The following is a 12,481-nucleotide window of genomic DNA, read 5'->3' as shown; positions in this document are numbered from 1 at the left end:
CCGCACTTCATCCAGATTTTATTTGTTACCTAAAAATGCAAAATAATAAGTAAGAAAAATATTTATTCTTGAAAACAATGAAAATACAGAATATGGGATAAAATGTAGAATTAATGCAAAAGATGAGTTAAATGCCAACAAAAAGGATAAATATATACAATATTTGGCACTCATCAAATACCCCCAAACCTGAATTTTACTTGTCCTCAAGTAAAACAAAACTAAGGAAATCCTAACTATACCACTGTCGCTGGTCTCTCGAATGCATTTAGCGTATGCACTAAGCCTTTTAAACCACTAAGTGTCCCTAGTGGACGAGTTGAAGTCTCGTGAAGGTTTACCAGAGGTGTGCCTACAAAACCTAAGGACAAAATATGAGCTCAGATTCCATCAAACGTGACATGTGCAAAACAGTTAAGCTCACAGCAAAATGGAGATGTCAATCTAGCTATCAAAGGCACAATCCTAGCACTGATAACAAATAAGGACATGTGATAAGAGTGTAAAGTGTATCTACACATGTGTAAAGAAAGATCTGAAGTTATGACTACTAATCACCAAGAGATAGTTTCTCAGGCTAAGAACTGAGGTCGAAATCTAGCTAGCTGTCCGGACTTTACGAGAATTGTGAATGAGTTGGAGGTATTTCACAATTTCTCGCGTTGTACATCAATGGCATACACCCTCCTTGCTTATTACAAAAGAAACAACAAAAGATGACTATTTACATGACTCTTATTTACATTGACAAATCTCTTTTATTTTTGGAACAAGAGATGATGGAATTGATAAATACTTGATTTTTTTGGTATTTTTCTGATTTTTTTTTTTTTTTTTTTTTTTTTTTTTTTTTTTTTTTTGAACAAGGAAACACTTTTGATACATAACAAGAAGAAACAAAAAATTACATGACACTTTGCAAGAGGTAGCCCTTTTTGATGCACCCAGTTAAATTCGATGGTTGTCTTTCTTAATGTAACCTCCACCTTCTATCCCAACCAACCAAAGAACAAGCTAGTCAAGTTTCGTTCAGTATTCTAAAGTGATTGGCAATCGTAACTTCCTATCCAACACCTTGAAGATCGAGGCCATACATGTATTGGTAGATCGTGCGCGTGCAAATTCTTATCACTATGTGAATTGTGCTAGAATCAGGGTGCCTAAATATCTAGACTAAGACTCCTAATAAAAATACATATTTGCACAAGAGTCAACATTTCAAGGTAAATGAGCTCCTTTTTATGATTTTTAATTTAATTTTTTTAATTTTGATTTTTTAATTTTTTTGGAATTTTTCACTTTTTTCAAAAAGAAGAAGGAGTTCGTTTTAATTATAGCATATTATCGTGGTATCTACTCTATACCCCCAAACCTAAACTAAACATTGTCCTCAATGTTTCAAAATATGGAAAGAATTAAAATGCAACATATGGAAAGGGACATGCTGAGTAGAGTAAAAGGAGAGAGAATACCCGATTTCGGCGAAAGCAGAATTAAAACTCCGTTATTCAAGGCAAAAATCCAACATATTTCAGCCGAGATCATATTGGATTAGAAAAATATATACAAAAGGAACAAAAGGGTTTTTAAAATTTTATCTACTGGATTATATACAAAAAATTCACCATACACTAACAATCTAAAGAGTTGAGGATCAACCCAAAAGACGAAGTGTAGACATTTCAACAGCTTCACACATATAACAGGAAAGAAACGCAAGTGAAACTGTGAAACAAAATGAGTACCCCCAAACCTGGATTTTACAGAAGATATAGTTTTGAAAACAAAATCGCGCAGTTTCGGGGGTTCATCATGCAAAAGGTCTAGCTCGAAATGAACTGTGCTAGGGACGGGCAAACATGCTAATTCCAACTGTGGTTCCTCAAATGTATTATATTTAGAAGCAAAATAGTCCAAGAGGACTTGGGAAGCACACAGTTCCAACCTAGGTTAGGGATTTTCAGAAAAATTGGTTTTACAATATTGGTACAAACCAAATCTAGGTTGGGTGGAAGGCCATCAGATTGTGACTTAGGTAGAAGAATAGGCATATCATTATCAATCAAATCAAAATCTTCTAACTCATCTACACATGTCACATCATGCTCACAATCATCATCACATTGGCAAGTTCACACTCAGAATCAAACATCATCAACAAATTTCTCATGCATGGCAAATCAGGAGAAATATCACAATGTGACCTAGGTAGAGAATCAGACACATCAAATATATTTTCATGCATACTAGTGTCTACAGAAGATTCAACTATTCCTATGTCATGCTCATCTTCACAGAATAATTGTACGAATCCCATGTCAATATCAAAATCATATGAATTACAATGAGTATTAGAAAAAACAACATTCATGAAGGTCGAGGGCGAGAAGCCATATGTTATTGAACCAACAGGTTCCACAATATTTTCATGTTCTTCTAACATATCATCATAATCATCATCATGGTAGCATGCATATTGGTCCTCATTAAAAGTGGTGGTGTCGTTAGTCGATTCATGTTCCTCTAAATTAGGTTCATATTCAACATTATTTATATGAATGGGACTAGACACTTCATTAGGGACAACATACATTTCCTCATGAATTTCCTCCTTTTGTAGGTGAAGCAAAATCTGATCTAAATATGCCTGAATTCGTGATGTAGATCTATCGAAGTTTTGCTCACTAAGTCTGAAAGCTTCTGTGGTGGAGTCTAAATTCATGGGAGTACAAAATTCTTCATGTTCAAATTGTGGTGATTGGTACATGTGTGCATGGTCATTAGGGTTTATAAAAGATTGATCGCAACCCTCAAAGGATTGATTATGGTCCCAATGACTACCATTCTCACAATTTATGGGCATTTCATACCTTGGATTTTCTCTAGATTGCCTAAAATTATGCAAAATATGACAATGCTCAACAGGGTGGTCTAAACTACCACATGCGGGACATGCATAGATTTCAGGTTGCCTAAGAAAATTAGATGTGACAGATTCCTCATGTGATTGCATTTCTAAAGCTGTGATTCGAGCTTCTATTTGATCCATAAGTGATGATTGTGTGAGTGAGGCACTAGCAAAATGTTCATTTTCACGTTGCGATAAATGATGCATGTGTGAATAGTCATTAGGGTTCATGTATTGAGGCTCGGGACTTTGAAAATGTCCATAATAATTCCTATGACTATTGACATCATGGTCTATGGGAGGTCATAACGTGAAGTTTGTCCACACGCAAGTTCTCTAAGGGATTTGTTGTATTCCCCAACTGTAGAAAAAGATCTATACATGATTGGGCTCAAAGCTAAGTAAAGAGTTACAAAGCTCAGAATTTGGTTTTTAAAGGGTTTGGATTTTTGGGAAAAATTTGGTTTTTAAAGGGTTTGGATTTTTGGGAAAAATTTGGTTTTGGTGGGAGACATTTGAAAATTTGGTTTAAAATGGGAGTAAAAATAAAAATTTGGTTTAAGATGGGAGCAAGTAAAAATTTGGTTTTAAAATTGGGAGCAAAGTAGAAATATTTTTTTTTTTTTTTTTTTTTTTTTTTTTTTTAAAGAAAAATAAAATTAAAAAAATAAAATTTGGTTTTTGAATGGGAGCAAGCCCACTGTGCAAGCCTCTAATGAAATGGAAGGAAGGCTGCGGCCCACAATCGGTTATCAGCTGGGTTTAAACCCAGAGTCCAAAATACAAGTCCAATGGAAAAATTTAAACAAGCCCACACAAAATAAATACAAGCCCACAAATTAAACAACAAGCCCACACATAAATTATTACAAACCCAAAATAGAAAAATAAAAAGCCCAAAAAATTGGGTTAATTATTACAAGCCCAAATAAAAAATTGGAAGCCCACAGGTTGGGTTCTCTCAATTGAATGGGTTTAGGCTTACCTTTTTAGCACAGCCCAGCTGCTCTGATATTGTTGCAAAAACCCAGTTGGGTTTTGGTTCTTTTCCTTAGTGGCGTCCCAGCAGAGGAAAACAGGTTCAGAATCAGCAGGTCCAAGCAAATGAAATGAAGCAGATGCAGATGCAAATGCTATGAAATGAAATGCAAAATAGCTAAAAAACACAGATAAAACACAGCACCAATCCCCGGCAGCGGCGCCAAAAACTTGGCGGGAAGGGTATAAAAATGATGCGATAAAAACGGGCCTACAGTAATACCGCAAGTGCACGGTCGTCAGTTGTAGCTCGTGCAAGTACGGGTCGATCCACAGAGATGGGTGTGTTTCGGAAGTGTTTTAGCTAATTGGGTTCCTAGATTTGCTTTGGGTTTAGAAGCCTTTTGGCTTAAATGGGGTTTTGAGTGCTAATGGGTTTGAATGCCCTTTGAATGAATTGGGCTTAGTGGTTTGTTAAACATAAAATGAACTGAGCATGGGCTCAGTTATATTTAAAGTGCAAATGGGCTTTGGTTCTAGAAACTGGATTGAGCTTTGGGCTCAACAGTTCAACTATGACTTGGGCTTAACATTTCACTAGGCTTTGGCCTTGGTCTTACAGTTGGGCTCAAATTGTTCTCTGGGTTTTTGGAAGTGACTGTGAGTTGGGCTCAGATGGTTGGGCTTAGTAATGGAGAGCAAAGCAAGCAGCAGGAGCAAGAGCTGCAGCAGTTTGGCAGCAGCAGCTGCAGAAGGCAGCAGCAACGAAGAATTGGCTTGGCTGCAGGAGAAGAAGGGGCAGCAGCAGCACTTTGGCAGCAGCAGGCAAAGAAGTGGCAAAACAGCACAAGGCCAAGAAAGGGAAAAACAGTGCAGCACAAGTACTGCAGCAGCAGTTGCAGCAATAGAAGAATGCAGCAGGGAAAGCAAGTAAGCAGTGAAAATGCAAAACAGAAAATGCATGTAAACCAAACAAATGAAAGAAAACAATACTAACAGTTGAAGATGGATGGCAAACTAGGGCATTGATTCCACCTCTTAACCTAGACTAAGTTGGATATTCCAATTGCAACCAAAATGTCCTCCCAAGGTACTAGTTATCTGATTAAAGCATAACTAGTCTGAGGTTTGGACCATAAGCAATTCACATGGGTTGCTGCACTTTCAGTCACAGGGGTATCCTAACTACAGAGTATGCCTGACATACAATGTGAGAGCAAAGTGATGAAAAGCAAAAATTGTAATCTCCTACACAGTGGCTTTAAGGTTTCATCTTCACCCTAGTGGTGAATTAGAACATGCTAACAAACATCAAACAGATACACACACAACATCATACACATCACAATAAAAAATATGCAAATGGTTAACAGTGCAATGTAACAGGAGCAAGATAATAACAGGAACAATTGAAATTAAGCTAACCCAAATTGGGTGGAAACTTGGCTAGTCCAAGAACAGTTTTACATCTCACATCACTTCCCTTTTATACCCAAATTATCAAATTAGGGTTTACACACATTTTCCCCAAAAATATCAATACACAGTACAATTAGGGCTTTTTTAAATTACAAAAATTTACTTACAAACTCCCAAAATTTGCTCGACCCATGCCTCCTCTAGTCCTTGTTGCTCTTCCTCTGCTCCTATTGTCCCCTAATTTCGAGTTATTTTACTCACCCCAAAACCTAGGGTTTCAGAGGTTGTGAGATGAAGAAAATAACTAGGCTAGGGTGTTGTCGGTGAAGAGATGGTAGTGGCAGTGATGGAACTGGTGGTGGTGAAGGAAACGACAGCGACAGAGGGGGGGGGGGGGTGGTGGAGTTGCAGAGCTCTGCAACTCTCGGTGAAGGAGATGAAGTTTTGGGAAGGAGGGAGTGTTTGGGTGGTAGTATAGGGTTTGGTGCTAGGGTGTGAAGCGGGATTATCTGAAGTTGATGAGCAGCGATCTGGTCCGTAGGATGTGACGATGGTAGGTAGATCGGACGTCTAGAGAGAAGCAGTTTGTAGCGACCGTTGGATGCGGAACACAACGAAGTCAACGGTGCTAGATTAGGTTAGGTGCTGTAGTGTTGGGCGGAACCATCAGGATTTGATGCACAGTGATGAGGTGACCGCTGGATTCAACTACCATCTAATCTGAAGGCTTGGAATTTCAGCGCTGTGGTGCTCGGCAGAGACTTCAGATTTTGATGCTCTATGAAGGAGCGACCGTCGGATGCTCCTGAGAACTGATCTGATGGCTGAGAACGGATGCGCTTTTGTGTGTAGAAAATGAGGTTGTGCGCACCATTCTTCGCGGCTTCCTCGCGTAATTTCTCCCGGCTTTTCACTACTTTTCTGCTCTTTTCGCTCCGCACTTCATCCAGATTTTATTTGTTACCTAAAAATGCAAAATTAAGTAAGAAAAATATTTATTCTTGAAAACAATGAAAATACAGAATATGGGATAAAATGTAGAATTAATGCATAAAAGATGAGTTAAATGCCAACAAAAAAGGATAAATATATACAATATTTGGCACTCATCAGTACTCCAGAAACTACTCCCGCTTCCAACACCGGTAATGTTGATACCACTCCTCCTCAAACCAACATCGAACAACCATCCTCGGACGTTCTCCCGAGGAAATCAGAGAAAATCCGCCTACCATAGCCGATCTAATGAAGGTGCAAGAGACTCTCGCCAAAAATCAGATTGACATGGCTCCAACACAGAAAGAGCTATAAAATTATCTCAAAACTCTCAACGACAAGAAGTCAGAAAAAGCTCAGAAGAAAGGAAAATCCAAAGAAACGTCTTCGACTGCTGATCCTGAAGTCATTCCAATCCATGTAGTAGACGATGATGAAATCCAAAAGGCTGCAGATATCCCACCAACAAAGGAACCTACAGGCGTCATCACTCGTGAGGACCTGGAAAGCTTCATGGAGGATCGAGGTAAAGACAAAACACCATTTGTTCACTGTTATCAACCTCTATATCCCGCTGTTATGCAAAGATTTCCTCTCCCGAATGGCTACACCTCTCCAACGTTCAAACTATACAACGGGACGGGGAACGCTCGAGAATATGTACCTCGATTCCTGAAAGCACTAAGCGAACATGAGCACAACCATATCGTTCGTCTGAAGGAATTCTATAAATCCCTGACAGGTCAAGCATACACATGGTGCAACAACATAGCACCTGGGAGCATCACTGTCTGGGAAGAAATGGTTAATGCTTTCTACCGGAAATACTTATTCGTCTCAGGGCATATTACTCTCTCCGACTTAGGAAGAATGTCTCAGAAGAGTAATGAACATCCGAACGATTATGTGAAGAGGTTCAGAGTCCAAGCTTTGGATTGTCATGACCCGGATGTCACTGAATAACAACTGGGGGACTTGTGCATCAATGGAACGATCCCGGTCTACAGAGCCTTGCTGGAAAATCTCCAGTTCTAGACTTTCTCAGAGCTTCATGAAGCAGCCAAACGATCAGCGACTACTGCACTTGCTTTACTGGAAAGAGTAAAGTATGCAAGGTCGAGGAACCTCAAAGCAGCCGACGCCTAGTCAACAATCAATACAATCTCTTTAACAAACATTGTTGCTGAAAGTAATGAAAGGAAAGCCAAGACACAACATTAGAGCGCTTCTCCAACATTCCAGGCTCCTCTGAAGGCGCGAAGAAAATATAACCAATCCTGAAATGCGCAAACCTAGACTCGGCATAAACGAACGGGGAAATGATCAAACAGACTCAAACTTCTCTTTTCTCATGAAGGAGTGATCGAGTTACTGGAAGTTTTGGTTCAAGATGGTGCAATCAAATTGTCGTTCATCAGGAGAGAGGCAACTGAAGAAGAAATGGAGAATCCCAGGTACTGTCGCCTTCATAGGTTCATAGATCATCCAACAAGTAACTGCAATATTTTGAAGCACATCTTCAAAGAGAAGGTTGATCTATAATAGCTTTAACTGGGGACTGAAGGAGTACACAAGAATCCTCTCCCAGTCAGAACCTTTACGCTCTCTGAACAACCAGTCAAAGAAGCAGTTCAATCATTGATCTAGCATGTGAAATTTCTCTATCTGTCTAAGGCACAAAGGAAAGACATTTTCACAGCATCGAATTACATTGTGTCAGACGTATGTCCATCCCGAAAATACTCTTTGAAACTTCATCCACAGACAAGGAGATGCAAGACTGGGGACTTCTTACCTCAGTCCATCTCAAAGGAAATGAATTCAGAAGAATATTGATCGATGCTGACACCGCCATCAACATCATTCCACTGAAAACCCTCGGAGTCGCAGGCATCACTTACAAGAAGCTACTCGTGATCCCATATGAATCAGAGACCTTGAAGGAACGGTCGGAAATACTTATGGCTACATCACTCTCAAAGTGAACATAAGTTCAACCAGGACAGAACCAAGTTTTACATAAGGAAGATCCAAGATATGTCATGTTCTTCAGACGAGCGTGGATCCATGCTAAAAAGATGGCTACTGACAAGGCTCCTTTGGTTGCACATCTCTCCAATGAAGAAAGTTCTGATCCAGAAGATTCGGCGGACATTCCATCATCAGAGCACTTGGAGGAGTTTCGAACTTTGACGAGGTTGAAGCAAGAAACTGCAAAAGATGCATATACATTCATCAAGAGGTTCCGCACTCAGGCAAGTCTCATTCCTTCCATGTTTATGTCGTTTATTTCCTCACATGCTATCCTAGCATGGGGACTCAATTTTGCTAGCAACTTTGCAAGATTTTATAAACAGTAGCTTCACCACGTTAGTATTTTACCAAGTGGTTGAATCTGACATTTCTCCGCATCGAGCACCGAGACATTCATTACTGAGATGATGTCCAAGCATGGAAAAGAATACTTTGGGCGTTTCTCCATAGCCTTGCTAGAGTGTCCATGTGTGCCACAAAATCAGAAATCTCTGATGCCTGCACAAGTGTTGAATCCCACTACCGCAACGAAAGAAATGCTGAAATTGGCCGAGACGATCAAACCTAAGACATTCGATGCTTAAGGGATATGACGCTTCAACGCTCAAGCATCTAATAAGCCTTCAAATTGTACTTCCAATCAAAGAGTACACCTTTGATAATGGCGCATCTGGCTTCAGCATAAATATCTCGACGATGACACAATGATTCAATACCCGCATAATCAAAGTGTAACTGAACTACAATCGATAAGTCTTCATTATCCCATGATAAGACTTCTGAAGAAGATGCAACATTATTCATCCATCGATGGCACAAACTCCTTCAACATACACCGGGGACTTGATCTTATTGGAGAAATCGATTCTATTTCAAATAAATGTTATCCACATAACAAGTTGTTGCAACCTGATGTGATTCCATGAAGCTTCATCTACGGGATCTCTCTACATCACAAGCCCCCGCACGACTGAGAAACTTCCCCTCTTCACCAATCACATCAAGAATTAAGACTGTTGCTGCTATCTACCATAACAACGAAGTCATACTGTTCAGGAGAATTCGAGTTGAACTCCCAGTACACCTTCATCTTAGAGATGCTCAATCCACCAACTAGTTCGTGAATGTAAAGTCTCACTGGATGAAGGAACAACATGTCGATAATCATGGTTTTAGCCTTTTCGATCTCTGGAGCAACTCTGACCATGGTATCGACATCAACAAGGATATATGGTGGAAATCCTTCCATGGTCTCAGCATCAACAAGAATTTATGGAGAAAATTAAATCGTGATCTCAGCATCAACAACAGTCTCAGGAGCAGCATCCTCATAACATGGCTTCATCAACTAACCATTCTCCAAAGTATTACTCGATGAAGCGGACTTCTCTAAGCACTAGTAATTCACATCAAGTTGTGTAGACATGAAAACATGAAAGTCTTCCCAAATCTTGCACGACGGGAGGGCACAAGCCAAAGTCTTCTACAAGATGTTCTCATCACCTCTACAAATGAGATACAACACACTTCGGGCCATGGGTTTACAAAAACGTACCAATGGATGAGGAATGGGACAATGCTTCCTCAATGAGAGATGTTCGTCCATGTCTCTTCTACAACATATCAAAAGGGCGCATCAATCGTACATACGAGCTTAAAGATATGACCTTTATTGCCAGGTCTATGAAATATGAAAATTCTGTACGGGATTACAAATTACGAATGTGCACGCCTGGTTGGGTGACCTAAATAACTCCAAATTGAGTGATTCTTTTCTCATATGATAACTCAGTCTCTTAGCTTCAAAAGTTGGGGTCAAACATTGAATTACGACGTCGTGTGAGATTCCTACAACTTCCAAAACATACAACATGCAAGCAGCAATTCTTAGACGGGATTCATAACTTCCACAGTCGGTTCCACCAGGTCTTACCACTAAGTCCTTCATCAAGTCCAAGACTTGTGGTGCCGGGCTCTCCAGTCCTAATCATTCATCGTAAAAGGAATGCTACCACCGGGACATGAAACCATGATCATTACATCATTCCCTCTCGAGAGTAACCTCAGTTATGGTCCCGTGACCAGGGTTTCAGAAGTGATGTTTCTACGACTGACAGAAACAGGATGGCACTGCATGCACCATGCTCATATATCAATCAAGGGTTCCTTATCTCAACTTCATCAATGGTATTGAAATCCTTCATCAAGCATTCACGACACAAGCAAATGGTCTAAAGACACAAAAGAGACGTTTTACAGCAAGACTGTCTGAGATGATTTTACACCGTCACGCACGAATCAGAGATATGGGATCAATTGGTAAGGAATCTAAGGTTGAGTCATATGTCATTCTCTTTGTATATATGTCCTCTACAATATATCCAAAATTCACAGCAATTAGATAAACGAGCAAAGAGATGTGGCCAAAACAGTGGACTACATGCCAGCTGAAAAATTCTGGGAGTCTCCTGGAACTTTATTGTTTCTCCTATTTCGGCCTCTAAACATGCTCAAAACTCAAAAAGTTTCTTTGATTAAAGCTTGGAAATTTCCTTGGAATGAGAAAACATGCGTAGGTCGCGAAATTCCGACATCGGACGAAGATTCTACAATATTTTTACCGAAAGACTGAAGTTTGGATTTTTCTGGTGACGTACTTCGGTAAAATTTCTCATATATTCGTATGGATTCTCATTCATTCACTCGCAACTCAGCAATTTCATACTTCTATGAAGAGATTACAAGAGGAACACTTACTTGAAGGGTTGCTAATCCATCTGGGAACTGATAATCTATGGCTATGTAGATATGGTCAATAATACCCTAATTAAAGATGGTCATTCGTGCACTTCACACATTCTCTATGTCTGCAGTCGAAAAGGGGAACAGACGACAACCCACTGAGTAATTATAATTTCTACACATGAAATTAAATGGCTCAAACGATCACAATAATCTCTACTTCAACGGGAAATAAAATAATCAATCTTCAGAAGGATTGCGAGTAAGATTAATCATCAGAGTCATCAGATTCATCATCGGATTCACGATTGTCATCCTCCATGGAATTCTCTTCAAGCTCTCCCTCAGAGTCAGAACCCTTACTGGGGACTTCTTCCAATTGGTCTTCGGGATTGCCATACCTTGCATATGAATATTGATCTTCTTTATACTCTGCTCGAAGATTCACCTTGGACAACCGATCAGCTCTCATACCCGGTAGATATATCTTAACTCTACGTTCCGAAGGCTTCCAGACAGATTCAAATTCCTCAACATCGGAATCGGAAGCTACACCATCAGGACGCGGTCGAACCTCATTCTCATATCGTGTATCATATTTCTAGATCTCTAAAAGGTTGATCTGCTTCCACACGCGCGTCCGCTGAATTCTTCATCTGTGGTTTGATGTTTCTCAAACATTTCCCGGAAGAGTCAGAGACCTAGTCATCACCAGGAGCTGCCATTATCTGCTGCCAAAAATGCGGAGTCAAATAGCCATAATATGTGTTAAAGTGATAACTCTCAGACTCTTACCTGTTTACAATTTCACTAGCTGCAGTGATTACGGTGCAAAATCCCTATGATTAATTTGTTCGTCTCTTCAAACCTACAGAGACAAATAAGAAATTCATTGTTTGAAATCATAACATGATTTTCATAAAACTGTGAGCAATTAACGAAACTCCTGCCATGTGAACAACTCACATAATTTTAACCCTGTGAGCGACTCCACTGGGTGAACACTCATTGGTTTTGTGCATACACTATCAAATCACAAAATCCATATAAACAATATTTTATCAAAAATTGTTTACTTCTAGCAATTGCTGACAATCAAAATTTTATTTTACATAAATTTTACTGTGTAAACATTCACTGATTTTTAAAAAATTGGACAGACGTCCATTCTGCAATTTTGAAAACTCACATACAGACATTATTTCACCATGTATAATTGTCTACTTTCAATAGCTTTTCAAAATCAAAACATTGATCTTACAAAAATATATTTTAACGTGAATCTCACGTAAATTTGAAGATATATATATTGCTCCCTCGCGCGAGCATCTGTCTTTGAAACGAGTATATTTTCAAAAATTTATGAAAGCTCACATATCGAAATGAATTTTTTCATGAAAGCTC

The sequence above is a fragment of the Papaver somniferum genome, chromosome 6 (assembly GCF_003573695.1).
Source record: "Papaver somniferum cultivar HN1 chromosome 6, ASM357369v1, whole genome shotgun sequence".
Lineage (NCBI taxonomy): Eukaryota > Viridiplantae > Streptophyta > Magnoliopsida > Ranunculales > Papaveraceae > Papaver > Papaver somniferum.
This window is presented reverse-complemented; position numbering follows the sequence as displayed.